The following is a 12,706-nucleotide window of genomic DNA, read 5'->3' on the forward strand; positions in this document are numbered from 1 at the left end:
CCCCACAGCCCTCTTGCAGGCCCTGCCCAAGCCTCCTCGCCACTGCTGTAGGGAGTGGGGGTCTCCAGACCCAGACACAGTGGAGCACATACCCCAGCCCCTGTGCAGGACCCACCGCCAGCCTGTCTGGCTTCTCCTGGCCCTTCAGAGCTCCGGCCGGTGCATTGGCCTGCCTGCCGCCCCCCCCCCACAGCCCCCCAAACAGAAGGCCTTCCTGGGTCCCACACGGCACCTCCTGCGCCAGCCTTGGGTGCTGCCCACTGGGAGGGGTGCACGTCTATGAGGGGTGGGTGCATCTACATGGAGGCCCGGAGTGGGGCCCCCAGCCCCGGCCCAGCTGCCCTGCTGGCGGGAACCCTGGCTGGGCCTGTCCTCCCAGATCCTCCCCAGAGGACGGAGTCCTCTTTCTCAATCCTCTTCCTTCCCCAGCGACTTCCTGCCCCAGAAAGGGCACAGCGCCACCAACCACAGCACCTCACCCTCCTGGTTACACTCTCAAGAAAATGGGGAGACCCGTTTCCGGGAGCCCCCGCCCCAGGGCCCCGGACTCCAGGATGGGCTGGGGACTCAGAGGCAGAAGGAGCAGGGTCTGCAGCCATGGCCGGCCTTGCCGGTTGGTTACCCAGACTCTCCGGCTCTTGCTGCCCCCCCAGCCCCTCCCCTATGTGACAAGGAGCCAGCACTGGGTCCCAGGTGGCAAAGTGCGGGCTGAGGTCCCAAAGCAGCCCCTCCCTCCCCCTGGATGGGGTTTGAGAGAAGACAGGAGGTCGAGAGGAGGACTGTGGGGGTTCACACAGACCCGGCCCTGAGACAGGGGGGTGCACAGGGTGGCGGCGGGCTTGGTCCACGCCCCAGCTCCACGGGCTGTGACAGGAGCCGGCGGGCCAGCAGGGAGGCCTCGGTGGCTGTCGCTCCCGTGCAGCCCACCCAGTGCGGGCAGCGGCCATGCATTCCCAGAGGTTCCGGCCAGATGGTGCCCACACCGCCATGCTGAGGCGGGAGACAGCCAGTCCATCCTCTGCCCACCGCGGTAAACCCGCCCACCCGGGCCTCCTGCCCCGCCAGGCCCAGCACGGTCTGCCCTCACATAGGAGGAGAGGCAGCAGCTGAGGTTGGAAAGGGACCTTCAGAGGGCCCGGTGAGCACTGGTGTCCTGGCGCGGCTCCCTGCGGCCCCACAGGCCACGCTCCTGCACCGGCCCAGGGCTCCCAGGCCTGCTTTCTGGATCCTTCCCCACGGCTCTCCTAAGGGGTGCAGATCTGACCTGGCCGCCCCACCTTAGGGGCTGGCTCCCTGGGACCCCCATCCCGGATCCACGCTGTGGCAGGAGGCTTGGGGTGCACAGGCTGACCTCACCCTCAGCTCCAACCCGTCTCCAGAAAGGAACAGAGAAAGGACCGGCCTCCATTTAAGGAAGGGGCCTCGAGGACGCCTGCAGGGCCTCAGTCCCCCATCTGTGCAGCTTCGGGGTCCACCGAGGCCGGGCGGCAGTGGTGGCAGCTGGAGCCCCGGGGCGGGGCGGAGAGGGGGGCGAGGGGGCCTGTGATGGAACCCGGACAGTTTCCAGAGCGCCTACAGCACAAGGACCCGTTATTATCTGACCGAAGCCCTGCCCCCCTAACCCTAAGCCTAACCCTAACCCTAACCCCGCAGGCCTTCCAGGGCGAAGAGTGCGCTTGTCTCGAAGGTAAAGCGAGAGTTAGACACAGACGAGGCCAACTGCAAGGGCACCCAGCCAGCCCGGCCCTGCCCCAGCCTGCAGAGCCTCGGCCCGTGAGCCTGCCCGCCTGCCCTGTGTGCGTGCCCGTGAGCCTGCCCGCCTGCCCTGTGTGCGTGCCCGTGAGCCTGCCCGCCTGCCCTGTGTGCGTGCCCGTGAGCCTGCCCGCCTGCCCTGTGTGTGTGCCCGTGAGCCTGCCCGCCTGCCCTGTGTGTGCCCGCCTGCCCTGTGTGCGTGCCCGTGAGCCTGCCCGCCTGCCCTGTGTGCGTGCCTGCCCGGTGTGCGGGCCCAGCAGGCCTGCCCGTGAGCCTGCCGCCCTGTGTGCATGCCTGCCGGGCTTCGCGTCTGCAGAAGCTTCTGGGTGCTCCAGTAAGATTTCCCTGGGAGAGCCCCACCCCACCTCCCCTGGCGCAGGCCACATGGGCACGCGGAGCCCACAGCTGTGGCCCTGTCCTTCATGAGCTCGGGCAGCGGAGCCAGACAGGTAAACACAGTGGCCAGGAAAGGCTCTGAGGAGACACCGCCCGGGGCCAGGGAGGGTGCCCTGAGCACAGACACTCACGCCTTTTATTCAAGCGCTTCTGAGGGAGACGGTGGCAGGGCGGCCAGACAGGCTGAGCTGCTCCCTGTGGGCACCGCCAGCAGGCCTTGCCCTCTGCCCCGTGGGCCTGCCCACTCTGGGGTCCGTGCCTGGCCTAGGTCCTGGCACCCAGGGCGCCCAGCTCTATGCGAGGAGCAGGCACTGGCCTCAGTGTCCCCCACAGCTCCAAGGACAGCAGCCAGGAGCCCGGGTGGCTCCCCAATCTGCTGCTCCTGCTGGACTCAGGCCTCTGCCCAGAGACCCAGTGGGTGGGGACCTGGGAGCCTGCCCTTTGCCCGGGCTTCTCCAGTCCGGCCCAACCCCCACCCCATCCCCACCCCCAAGCAGAGGTGGCCCAGCTGTCCCTGCTGTTCAGCCCCGGGGGCTGGGGCACTGACTGGCCACCCAGCCCCTTGACAGCCACGACCACCCTGCGGTAGACGGGAGCTCACTGCCCGTGGCTCAGAGGAGGAAGGCAAGTCCCGGCGGGTAAATGGTGGCAGGCGGACTCAAACCCAGGGCCTCTGTGGCTTCCCATCTGTGGGCGTGCGCAGGCGCGTGGACACGTGGGGAGGGATGGCAGCTGACTCAGCACCCACTTTCCTCTGTTCCTATGAACAGGAAGGGCCAAGGCATATCGGGGGCGTCCACCCTCCTCTCCCCCAGACCAGCCTCCGGGGCTCCTCCCTGCCTCCTAGGCCTGAGGGGCTCTGTCAGCACCCCTTTTTCCAATGGCTGGCAGGACTGGCCTACTCCCCTGCCCAGGGTGTGCCCCAACACAGGGCATAGAGAAAAGCAATGGGGGAGGGCGATTTGACAGAGACCTCACTCCTCCAAGGGTCTTCCCCCCCCCCCCCGTGCCCTGGCCCCCCTGGAGTGAAGGCTTGGCTCCCAGGGGGCTCCTGCAGGGATGTCCTGGTAATGGGCACAGTGGGCGAGATACAGGAGGGGGAGCCCAGCCCCCTCCTCTGGTCCTGCAGGGTCCGGGCCAGAGAAAGCAGGGCCGACCAGGGGCAGGGGCAGCGCCAGGCTGGACTTGAACCTGGAACCCTGCTCCCACTGCGGGGCTTGCAGCCCCTCGGCCCTCGGAACGTCCTCTCCCACAGGCAGGTCACCTTTCTGGAGCCCCTTGGCGCTGGGCCAGGTTACACACCCCATCAGCAAGATCACAGGGCAGCCCCGCGCCCCGCCCCGCCCCCAATGGTCAGCGCCACTCAACATGGCCAGCCCGCCGGCCCACGCACCGGAGAGGACAGGCCCTTGGGCACGCAGCGCATGGCAGAGGGAGCAGCTCCCGCAGCAGCGCCCTGGCCCTCTCAACACCCAGAGGGAGCCAGCTGTCAGCACCCCTCCTCCAGGGGAAGGAAGCCAAGGCCCAGAGAAGCAGGAAAGAGTGGGGTTGTGGGGAGGGGCTAAACCCACATGTGCAACGCTGTCCCCAACCCCAACCCTCCCGTCCACTCTGCCGCCCTCTCCGACACCTCACTGTTCCCCGAACAGGAGTGGCAGGCTCCCCAGCCACGGGCTGTCCGCCACTCACACTTCAGTGTGAATCAGCTCCGACAGGTGGCTTTGCTCCCCTTCGCGGAGCGGCGAGGGCAGGACCGTCCGGGCGACCGGCAGGAGGTGGGAACCAGTGCCCGGCCTGAGTCCGGGAGGCTGCGGCGGGCGGGTCGTGTAATGGGCCCTACGGAGGCCTTCCCGCCCCAGGGGCTGGGGGAGCGGAGTCAGGACGACAGGGACGCGGGACCGACGCGACACCACCGCCCCCCACGCCTAGGTCTCCGGGGCGCTCCCTGCGCAACCCCGAACGCGCGCGCTTCCCGAGGCGAGGCAGTGGTGGCACGGGGCCCCCGCGCTGCCCGCCCCCCGCCACCCGCTTGCCCCCCGCTTGCCCACCGGCGCCCTACGGCAAGGACTCCAGCCCTGACGACCCTGGCGAGCCCGCCCATCCGCATCCCGCCGCCGCACCTTACCCGCCGAGGTTCTGCTCCAGGTCCGCGGGCTCTGCTTCCCGGCAGCGGATCCCGGCTCGGCCTCCAGGGGCGCGGACCCGCCCCGCCTGCCTCCTGGAGCTCCATCCCACGCCCCCGCCTCGCCCCGCCCCGCGCCAGGCCCCGCCCCGCCTACAAGGCCCCGCCCCGCCTGCCTCCTGAAGCTCCATCCCACGCCCACGCCCCGCCCCACGCTAGGCCCCGCCCCACGCTAGGCCCCGCCCCGCCCTCCCTGGCGCCCTGGTCCCTTCCTGCTCCAGGCTCCTCAAGGACTCCACCCGCGCATTGGTCCCCCTGGCGCAGCTGGCAGTCGTGGAGGTCCCAGGTTGGGTGCCGGGACCTCAGGGTGCAGGGACCCCCACCTTTCCCCACCCCCGCTCCCAGAGACAAGCCGGGTGTTGGCTGCAGGCGTGGACACGCTGGCCATGCACAGCACACAGCAGATGCTCAGTAAATGCAGATGAGGACAAACACGAAACTTGTCTGTCCCTTGGGCGTGCCTGCCTGTGTCACCCGGGGGCCTCCTGGGTGGCCTCAGCAGGCTGGCGGCAAGGCCCGGATGAACCCCTTCCGATCGAGGAGGATTTGCTGGGGACCCAACCGGAGGAACGATGGCGGGCACCTCTCAGCCACTTCCAAGCTGGGACCAGCCCTTGGACCAGGCCTGGACTCCCATGGCCCAGGGATCTGGCTCCAACACTGAGTCCCAGCGAACAGGTGGCTTTTCCCTTTGCCCCCCCCACGCCTGCGGACAGGGGTGGCCATACCAGTCCCGCTTTAGGTTTAGACAACCCTGTTTAAGGGGCGGGACCTAGGAGAAAGGGGCTTCCTGCGAGGAAATGGCTTGGGGGGCGGGCCCTAGGGGCCAGGTCGGTGATGTGAGGGGTGGAGATAGAGGGCAGGTGTTCTAGGGAGAGGGAGCAAGGCCGGCAAGCCGGTGAGCCTTTCGGAAAAGGGGCCCATGCCTGGGGGTGAGGAGGAGGGGGGCTCATCCCCATGAGGTGTGGGGGATGGACCCCCAGTCCCAGGTCCCAGGAAGCCATGAGCTGTGGAAGCGCAGACTCTGGCCAGAGGTCCAAGGGGCTGGGGGCAGGGAAGAGGCCGACCCAAAGGCTGAGCCCCGTCCGGGTATGAGGCCAAGGTCAGCCCCGCTGCGCTGCGCTGCGCTGGCCATGAGGGGCCAGAGTCCAGCAGGGCTGGCTGACCTGGACCGGGCAGAGCAGAGGGCATTCAGGGGCTGCGGTTGGTGAGGGTCCTGAGAAAACACAGCCAGGCCACGGGGTGCCCAGAGCTGTGGCTGGACAGAGTTCGGGCCGTGTCACTGCTCAGCAATGGAGCCCGGTCCCCCAGTGCGAGACAGGCTTGGGGTCAGAGAAGTTAACCAGGCGAGGGGGGGCGTGCGTGGCCGGAAAACCCAGTGTCAGGCTCTGAGCCCGCCGGGAAGAGACCAGGACTGCGGCTGGACTGCTGGGGGGCGGGGGGGGGGGTGGGGGAAGGGGCAACGCCAGGGGCGGGGCGGCCAGAGGCGGGTGAGGCTCTGGCAGAGTCTTCCACCAACAGGGCCTCCGTTTCCCCATCTGTAAGGCAAGGGGTCCCATCTGCTGGAGCGTCAGCAGCAGAAGTGTGGGGGAGGAGGGGAGCAAGCAGAGCACCCGGCACCCCAGCCCTACAGCCCCCAGGGTTGACAGCTACATGCCCCTCCTGGCCCAGGCCCACCCCGGACCCCAGTCTGTGACTCCCAGGCCAGCCTGCCTCTCAGGACTGGACTCGGACCTCAGAGATCCTGAACTCCGGCCCCTTCCAGCCCACAGGCCTGTCGTGGGAGTGGCCAGGCTCAGCCACTGAGCACCCACATGGTCACCCCCTCCTGGCTGGGCCGGCGCTCCGGGAGGAGTGACCACTGCTGGAGGCCGGACACGCTTGTTCCCTGATGTGGGCACAGCAGACCAGGTGCTGGCCCCAAGGGGGCGCTGGGGCCCTGAGATGATGCAGGGCAATCCCTGCCTGCGGCTCACACTCTGAGTGACCTCTTCCCGGAGCGGGGGGGCTGGGAGAGGGACAGAGGCCTGGAACAGAGTGGGCCGCAGGCTCTGAGGTGACAGACCGCAGCCCAGGACCCAGAGGCCTTGTCATCAGGGTCACTGCCAACCGTCTGGACAGAGCAGGAATGCCAGTGGCCTGTGTGTGCTGTGGGCAGGGCATCGCCCAGCAGGAACAGAGACCCCGACAACGGGAGGGCACCGGTTGGGACCTCAGGGCAGCTCAGAGCAGCCTGTTGAGGCAGGAACTACAGGAGGCAAAGGCCAGAGCAGTGGGGCACTCAGGGGTGCGCACAGGGCTGGCAGGACAGGTGGGTGGGGAGGGTCGCAGCCCCTGGGGAGGGTGTGCATATGGGTGAGCAGAGGCGAGGCCAGGCCCCCCCTGGCCAGCACCTCCACGTTGATGGCTCCCCTGCCACGCCCATCGCGAGGGTGGGCACGGCTGCAACGGGGCCCAGAACAGAGGCAGCTGCGGTCTCGGGGTGGGCAGGAGCCCGCTAACATCCATGTGCAGAGGGGGCATTGCCTGCTGCTGGCTGGCTCCCCGCCGCCCCGGAGCCTCGGGCTTTACGTGGCACCGGTGTGAGCCCTGGCCATGCCCAGAGCCACATCATCAGCACCAGCCTCTGTGCTGCCCCGGCCCACGGCCCACCAGGCCCACGGCCCACAGTCCACGGCCCACGGCCCACCAGGCCCATGGCCACGGCCCACAGTCCACGGCCCACCAGGCCCACGGCCCACCAGGCCCACGGCCTACGGCCCACCAGGCCCATGGCCACGGCCCACAGTCCACGGCCCACCAGGCCCACAGCCCACGGCCCACCAGGCCCACGGCCCACAGTCCACGGCCCACGGCCCACGGCCTGCTCGCCATCTCTCCCTGGGAGTCTACACGTCGCAGGTTTACCAGCCTGAAAGCCAGCACCTCATTTCCCAGCCTTCTCTGCGGGCTGCGACCTCGGAGCCTCCTGGAGGCCCGCCCTCTGACCTGCAGGCCTGTCTGTCTAGGAGACCTAGTGGGTGCTCTCTGCAGAGCAGCCCCGGAATCCTGCCCTTCTCGGCCCGCCACACCCCTCTCATCCGCTCTCCACCTCCTGCCCTGGCCGGCCACTGTCCATGGGCACGCCAGAGAGGCCTGGTCACCGTCCAGTGAGACCACGTCACCTCTCCACACTGGAGGCTCCCCACGTGAACGCCCGCAGGACCCGCCATCCCTCCCGGAGCGCCTTCCCCAGGCCCTGCTCGGTGCTCGGCACTGGCCTCCCTGCTGCTCCTCCCGCCTCCCGGGCACTTCCCGCCCCAGGGCCTTTGCACATGCTGTTCCCCCTGACCACGCCTCCCCCGGATTTCTGGGTGGCTCGCCTCCCCACGTCCCTCAGGCTCTGCTTTGTGGTCACATTGTCACACGACCTGTGATCTCCCTCCCTGTCCCCCTCTGAACCCCTACACATTTTTTGTAACGCTCAGGCCCCCTCTGGAGCACCCCCACAAGGCCGGGCCGTGCTCGTCTGAGTCACCGCTGCTGCCCCAGGGCTCGGCCTGCCTGACCCAGACGAGATGCTCAGTACATGGCTGAGTGGGCAGACGAGGCCTCGGGTGCAGCGCAAGGATAGGCGGATGCAGGCAGCGCTGCCCACCTCGGTCGCTGTGTCCAGCGGACCCTGGAAGCATCCACCTTCTCACACCGCCCCCAGGAGTAGCCCCAGGGTCACACTGAGAGCTGACAGGGGAAGGGGCAGGCCCGGGGACAGGGGAAGGGACAGGCCCGGGGACCGGGGAAGGGGCAGGGACAGGGGACAGGCCCGGGGGACAGGGGAAGGGGCAGGGACAGGGGACAGGGGAAGGGGCAGGCCCGGGGGACAGGGGAAGGGACAGGCCCGGGACACAGGGGAGGGGGCAGGGACAGGGGAAGGGGCAGGCCCGGGACACAGGGGAGGGGGCAGGGACAGGGGAAGGGGCAGGCCTGGGGACAGGGGAAGGGGGCAGGGACAGGGGAAGGGACAGGCCCGGGGACAGGGGAGGGGGCAGGGACAGGGGAAGGGACAGGCCCGGGAACAGGGGAGGGGGCAGGGACAGGGGAAGGGACAGGCCCGGGGACAGGGGAAGGGGCAGGCCCGGGGACAGCGGAAGGGGCAGGGACAGGGGACAGGGGAAGGGGCAGGCCCGGGGGACAGGGGAAGGGACAGGGACAGGGGGACAGGGGAAGGGACAGGGACAGGGGGACAGGGGAAGGGACAGGGACAGGGGGACAGGGGAAGGGGCAGGGACAGGGGTACCGGGGAAGGGGCAGGCCCAGGGACAGGGGAGGGGGCAGGCCTGTCCCTGGGAGGGGCCAAGGCTGCGGCTACACCCTGACCCTCTGGCAGCCTGCTCAGGCGGGGGCATTGGGGAACAAGTGCCCACCCATCCCCCAGCCCTAGGCCAGGGGAGGCCATTGGACCACACAGCCCACAGGGGGGAGGGGGCGGGCTGGGGATGGGGGCTGGCTGCTGGTGCCGCGCCCCCCCCCCCCTTCTGTTGCTGGAACCAAGGGGCCAGCACGGTGTGGGGCCGAGGGCGGGCCCTGGGGTGGCTGGGGACATGGAGATGGGAAGGCTGTTGGACTTGGAGCCAGAGCCTGCAGCGGCCCGCCCAGCCCCCAGCCCTTTGCTTTGCTGCTGGGAGCCAGCTCCGTGTCGCTGCCCCAGGGGCCCACCTCCACCCAGCCCCACCCTCAGACCCATTCCCTGGGCTGGGCTCCTGGGGCAGGTCCGCTGCCCGCTGTGAGCACCAGAGGGCAGGCCTGCCCCGCTGCCCGTCACGGCCAGTGCAGGGGGACGTGTGGGTGGGCATCGCTCCCTTCTCAGCCACCTGAGAGGGTGCGGGGCGACAGTCAGAGGGGGCTCCTGGGGACTAAGGGGCCAAGACCTGAAGACTGGGAAGGGCCCTGGAGCGTGAGGGAGTCCTGGGCTGGGAGGCCAACTCCAGGGCCAGCGCCCCCTCCAGCTGCCCCTTCCCCAGCGGCTGCCCCCGACTGCTGGCCCCGCGCCCTCAGCGCCCCAGCCTGGCCAGCTGCCGCCCCGCCTGAGAGGCTGTTTGGGTGAAACTTCTACCCGGACTCACAGGCACGCAGCCCCACCAGGAAGATCTATTTCCAAACTCCCCGGTGGGTGGAGGGCTCGGCCCACACACACGCTCGGGCTCTATTTTTATACTGACACCCTGCCCTCAGCCCCGGGGCCCAATCTGGGACCTGAGGGGCCCCTTCTATTCTGGGGCTTCCGGCCCCGCGCCTTCTCCGCCTTCCTCCTTCCAGACTCGGGGTTCCAGTGGCCCCTGTCCCCCACGCCCGAGCCCACGTGACCTCAGGGAAGGCCCTGGGGCCTGGAAAGGGAAGCTGTGGCCGGCAAGGCTGGGGCTCACTCACCCGGGGTCCCACCACCAGCTTAGGGTCGGGGCAGCTGTCCCCCTCCCCCCCCTCCCCCACCAGGGCTGGGCCCTGGGACCAGGGACATGAGACAGGGTGTGAGGTGGGCGGTGTGACCGTGGAGCCCCTGGGCCAGAGGCGGGGTGCGGGGCCAGAAGGCACTGGGCCCTCCCAGCCTCACTAGGCACCCGGACCACTCCGCCCTGTGGGTGCTGGTGGGTCTCCCCAACCTTCAGCACCTGCCCCGCCCAAGGCCCAGGGGACCCTCCCTGCCCTTTCCATCATCCATCCTCTGGGTGCACTTTGGCCCGATTCCCATTCTCCAGAGTCCCCAAACCATGACGGGCGGCTCTGGGTACCACCCCCTTCTCAGGGGCCACTCTGTCCATCAGCCCAACTCCTGACACCACGATGCCCCACTCTCCCCTCCCCTCCCCTCTGCCCTGGCTCAGTCCCAGCTCCCCCCCCATCTCCCCTCCCCTCCCCTCCGCCCTGGCTCAGTCCCAGCTCCCCCCATCTCCCCTCCCCTCCGCCCTGGCTCAGTCCCAGCTCCCCCCCCCATCTCCCCTCCCCTCCCCTCCAACCTGGCTCAGTCCTAGCCCTCCCCCCCATCTCCCCTCCCCTCCCCTCCGCCCTGGCTCAGTCCTAGCCCTCCCCCCCCATCTCCCCTCCCCTCCCCTCCGCCCTGGCTCAGTCCCAGCTCCCCCCCACCTCCCCTCCCCTCCCCCCTCTCCCTTCCCGACTGCCCTGGCTCAGTTCCAGCCCCGATGCCCCCCCCCATCTCCCCTCCCCTCCCCTCCGCCCAGGCTCAGTCCAAGCCCCCACCCCCCGAACCCCCCAGCCCCCGCCTGCCACTCGCCACTGGCTCAGAACGCTGGGTCTCTGCCCTCTGCCCCCCCCCCCCCCACCCTCCGCGACAGGAGGTGAACCGGCCGGTCCACCGTGAACTTCTGAGCGGAGCAGGGCCCCCCGCTGGCCCTGAGGAAGGAGGAGAGCAGCCCTGGGCGCGGGGCCGGGGCGGGGCCTGACGGGACTCTAAGGGCTGGGGGCTGGGTCCGTGCGGGAGGGAGGCCAGGAGGTGGGAAGGGGCGCCCAGGGGGACTGAGCCTGCCTGGTGGGGGCACCGGGCCTTCCCTGAGCGCCCGCCCGCGGTGCCAGGGCCCTCGCACCCCCTGGCCTCTCCTTGCAGCCACAGGGGAGGGCGGGCGCCTCCCTCTCCACGAGAAAACCGGACTCGGAGGGGCGCCCGCTGCTCCCTTTCTCTGCTTTCTCCGAAGCCCTGCGTATGGAGCGCCTCCGCAGCTGCTGTGGGGGTGCCCGGCTCCCCCGAGGCAGGCACAGCTCAGCTGGACCAGGACTTCCCGTGGAGAGAAGGGCCGGGCGGCTCGGTGTTTGATCGGCGGCCCACGCACCGGGAGGTCGCGGGTTCGATTCCCGGTCAGGGCCCAGGCCCAGGTTTCGCCCGATCACAGCAGGCAGGGGCCTGCAGGAGGCAGACGGTGGGTGTCTCTCTCGCCCTCTCCCTCCCTCTCCCTAAAAGCAATAAAAATATACATGTTTGTAAAGAAAGGGCTCCAAGCATGCGCCAGGGGAGCCGGACGCTGATGCGCTGAGACCCTAACCAGGTGGGTGTCAGACAAGGCCGCGCCTGGGTGTCTCTCTGCCTCTCCCCGCTCCCGTCCACTCTCTGAAATAAGTCAATGGGAAAAACACCCTGGGGTGGGTGAGGACGAACAAACACACACGAAAACCTCGCCGGCAAAAGGAGCCCGCCGGCGGGAGGAACACGTGCAGCCGCCGCGCTCACGGCGGGGGGCGGGGGCGGGGGCTGCGCCTCTCCACCCGCGGGCGCCTCCCCCTTTCCTCGGTCACAGGCGCGCTGGGACACGTCCTGCCCCACTCGTGACCCCATCCACGCGGCGCACAGAGGCCGTCTCCGCCCCCTGGCGTCGGAGCTCCCAGGCCCAGCGCCGCCGCGCGGTGGGGGGACCGGCCGCTCCCGCTCGCCTCGGGCGGACCCCCCTCCCCCCGGAAGGCGCAGGGTCCGCCTCCACAGCAGGCCCCGCCCCACTTTCCGTGGCCGCTTTCCGCTCGTCCTTTCGGTTTCACCTTCCTCTCCCCGAACAGCCCGCGGCTCCCGACCTCGGGCCCCCGCCGTCCCCGTGGTCCTCGGGGTCGCAGTCCGCGCCGAGCCCGCCCGCGTCGGGCCGCGGTTCCTCCGGGGGAGAGGCCCCCTGCGCGGCGCTTCCGGCTCCGCGCTCACCCGCGTCCCTCCGCGCCCAGCCCGCCCGGCGCGCAGCCCCAAGCACTCCGCTCCCCGGGCTCAGCCCCCCGGGCCCGCCGCCTCCACTCGCCGCAGCCTCTTGGGGTCCTCTCACTGCGCCCCGCGCCCTGCATCCCACAACGCCTCTTCCCTGGCCCCCCAGGGCAGCGCAGCCTCACAGCCCCCAGCAGGGCGCGGGGCGAGCGGGGCGCAGGCTGGCGGCTGTCTGGGGCCTTATCGATCTGAAAACATCTGTCACTTTTTAATTTGTCATTGATTCGAGAGAGAGATTTACTAGTATTTATGCGTTTATTGTTTGCTTCTTTTTCTTCAGCTTTATTTTTGTTTTGTTTTGCTTTTCGTGGTTTTTAAAAATACATTTTTATTGATTTCAGAGAGGACGGGAGAGGGAGAGATAGAAACATCAATGATGAGAGAGAACCATGGATCAGCCGCCACCTACACACCCCACACTGGCGATCAAGCCCACCACGCGGCAAATGCCCTTGACCGAGAATGGAACCGTGACCTCCTGGTTCATGGGTCGATGCTCACACCGGCCAGGTCATTGGTTGCTTCTTGTAAGTGGCCTGACCAGGGATCGAACCCGCAACCTCAGCACATCAGGAGAATGCCCTAACCAACGGAGCCACCCACCCAACCAGGGCCTTTTAGACATTTTTATAGGGGTTTCTTGGAGCCAAACT

The 12,706-nt window shown here is 69.0% G+C and overlaps 1 protein-coding gene across 2 annotated transcripts in view; it reads right to left on the reverse strand.

Annotated features, from left to right (window-relative positions):
• The window catches only part of SH3BP2 (SH3 domain binding protein 2), a gene marked incomplete at its 5' end in the record, with an annotated part of 44,130 nt that extends 32,550 nt beyond the window's left edge, over positions 1 to 11,580 (reverse strand). Inside the window, one exon of one of the 2 annotated variants that reach the window (XM_080683069.1) lies at positions 11,480 to 11,580. Of the gene's footprint in view, positions 1 to 4,273; positions 4,389 to 11,479 lie in introns of those variants that run through there. The other variant, XM_080683067.1, reaches the window with a different exon arrangement.
• Between the last annotated feature and the right edge of the window lie 1,126 nt (positions 11,581 to 12,706).

Source organism: Plecotus auritus (genome assembly GCF_963455305.1).
Source record: "Plecotus auritus genome assembly, chromosome: 1".
Classification (NCBI taxonomy): Eukaryota; Metazoa; Chordata; class Mammalia; order Chiroptera; family Vespertilionidae; genus Plecotus; species Plecotus auritus.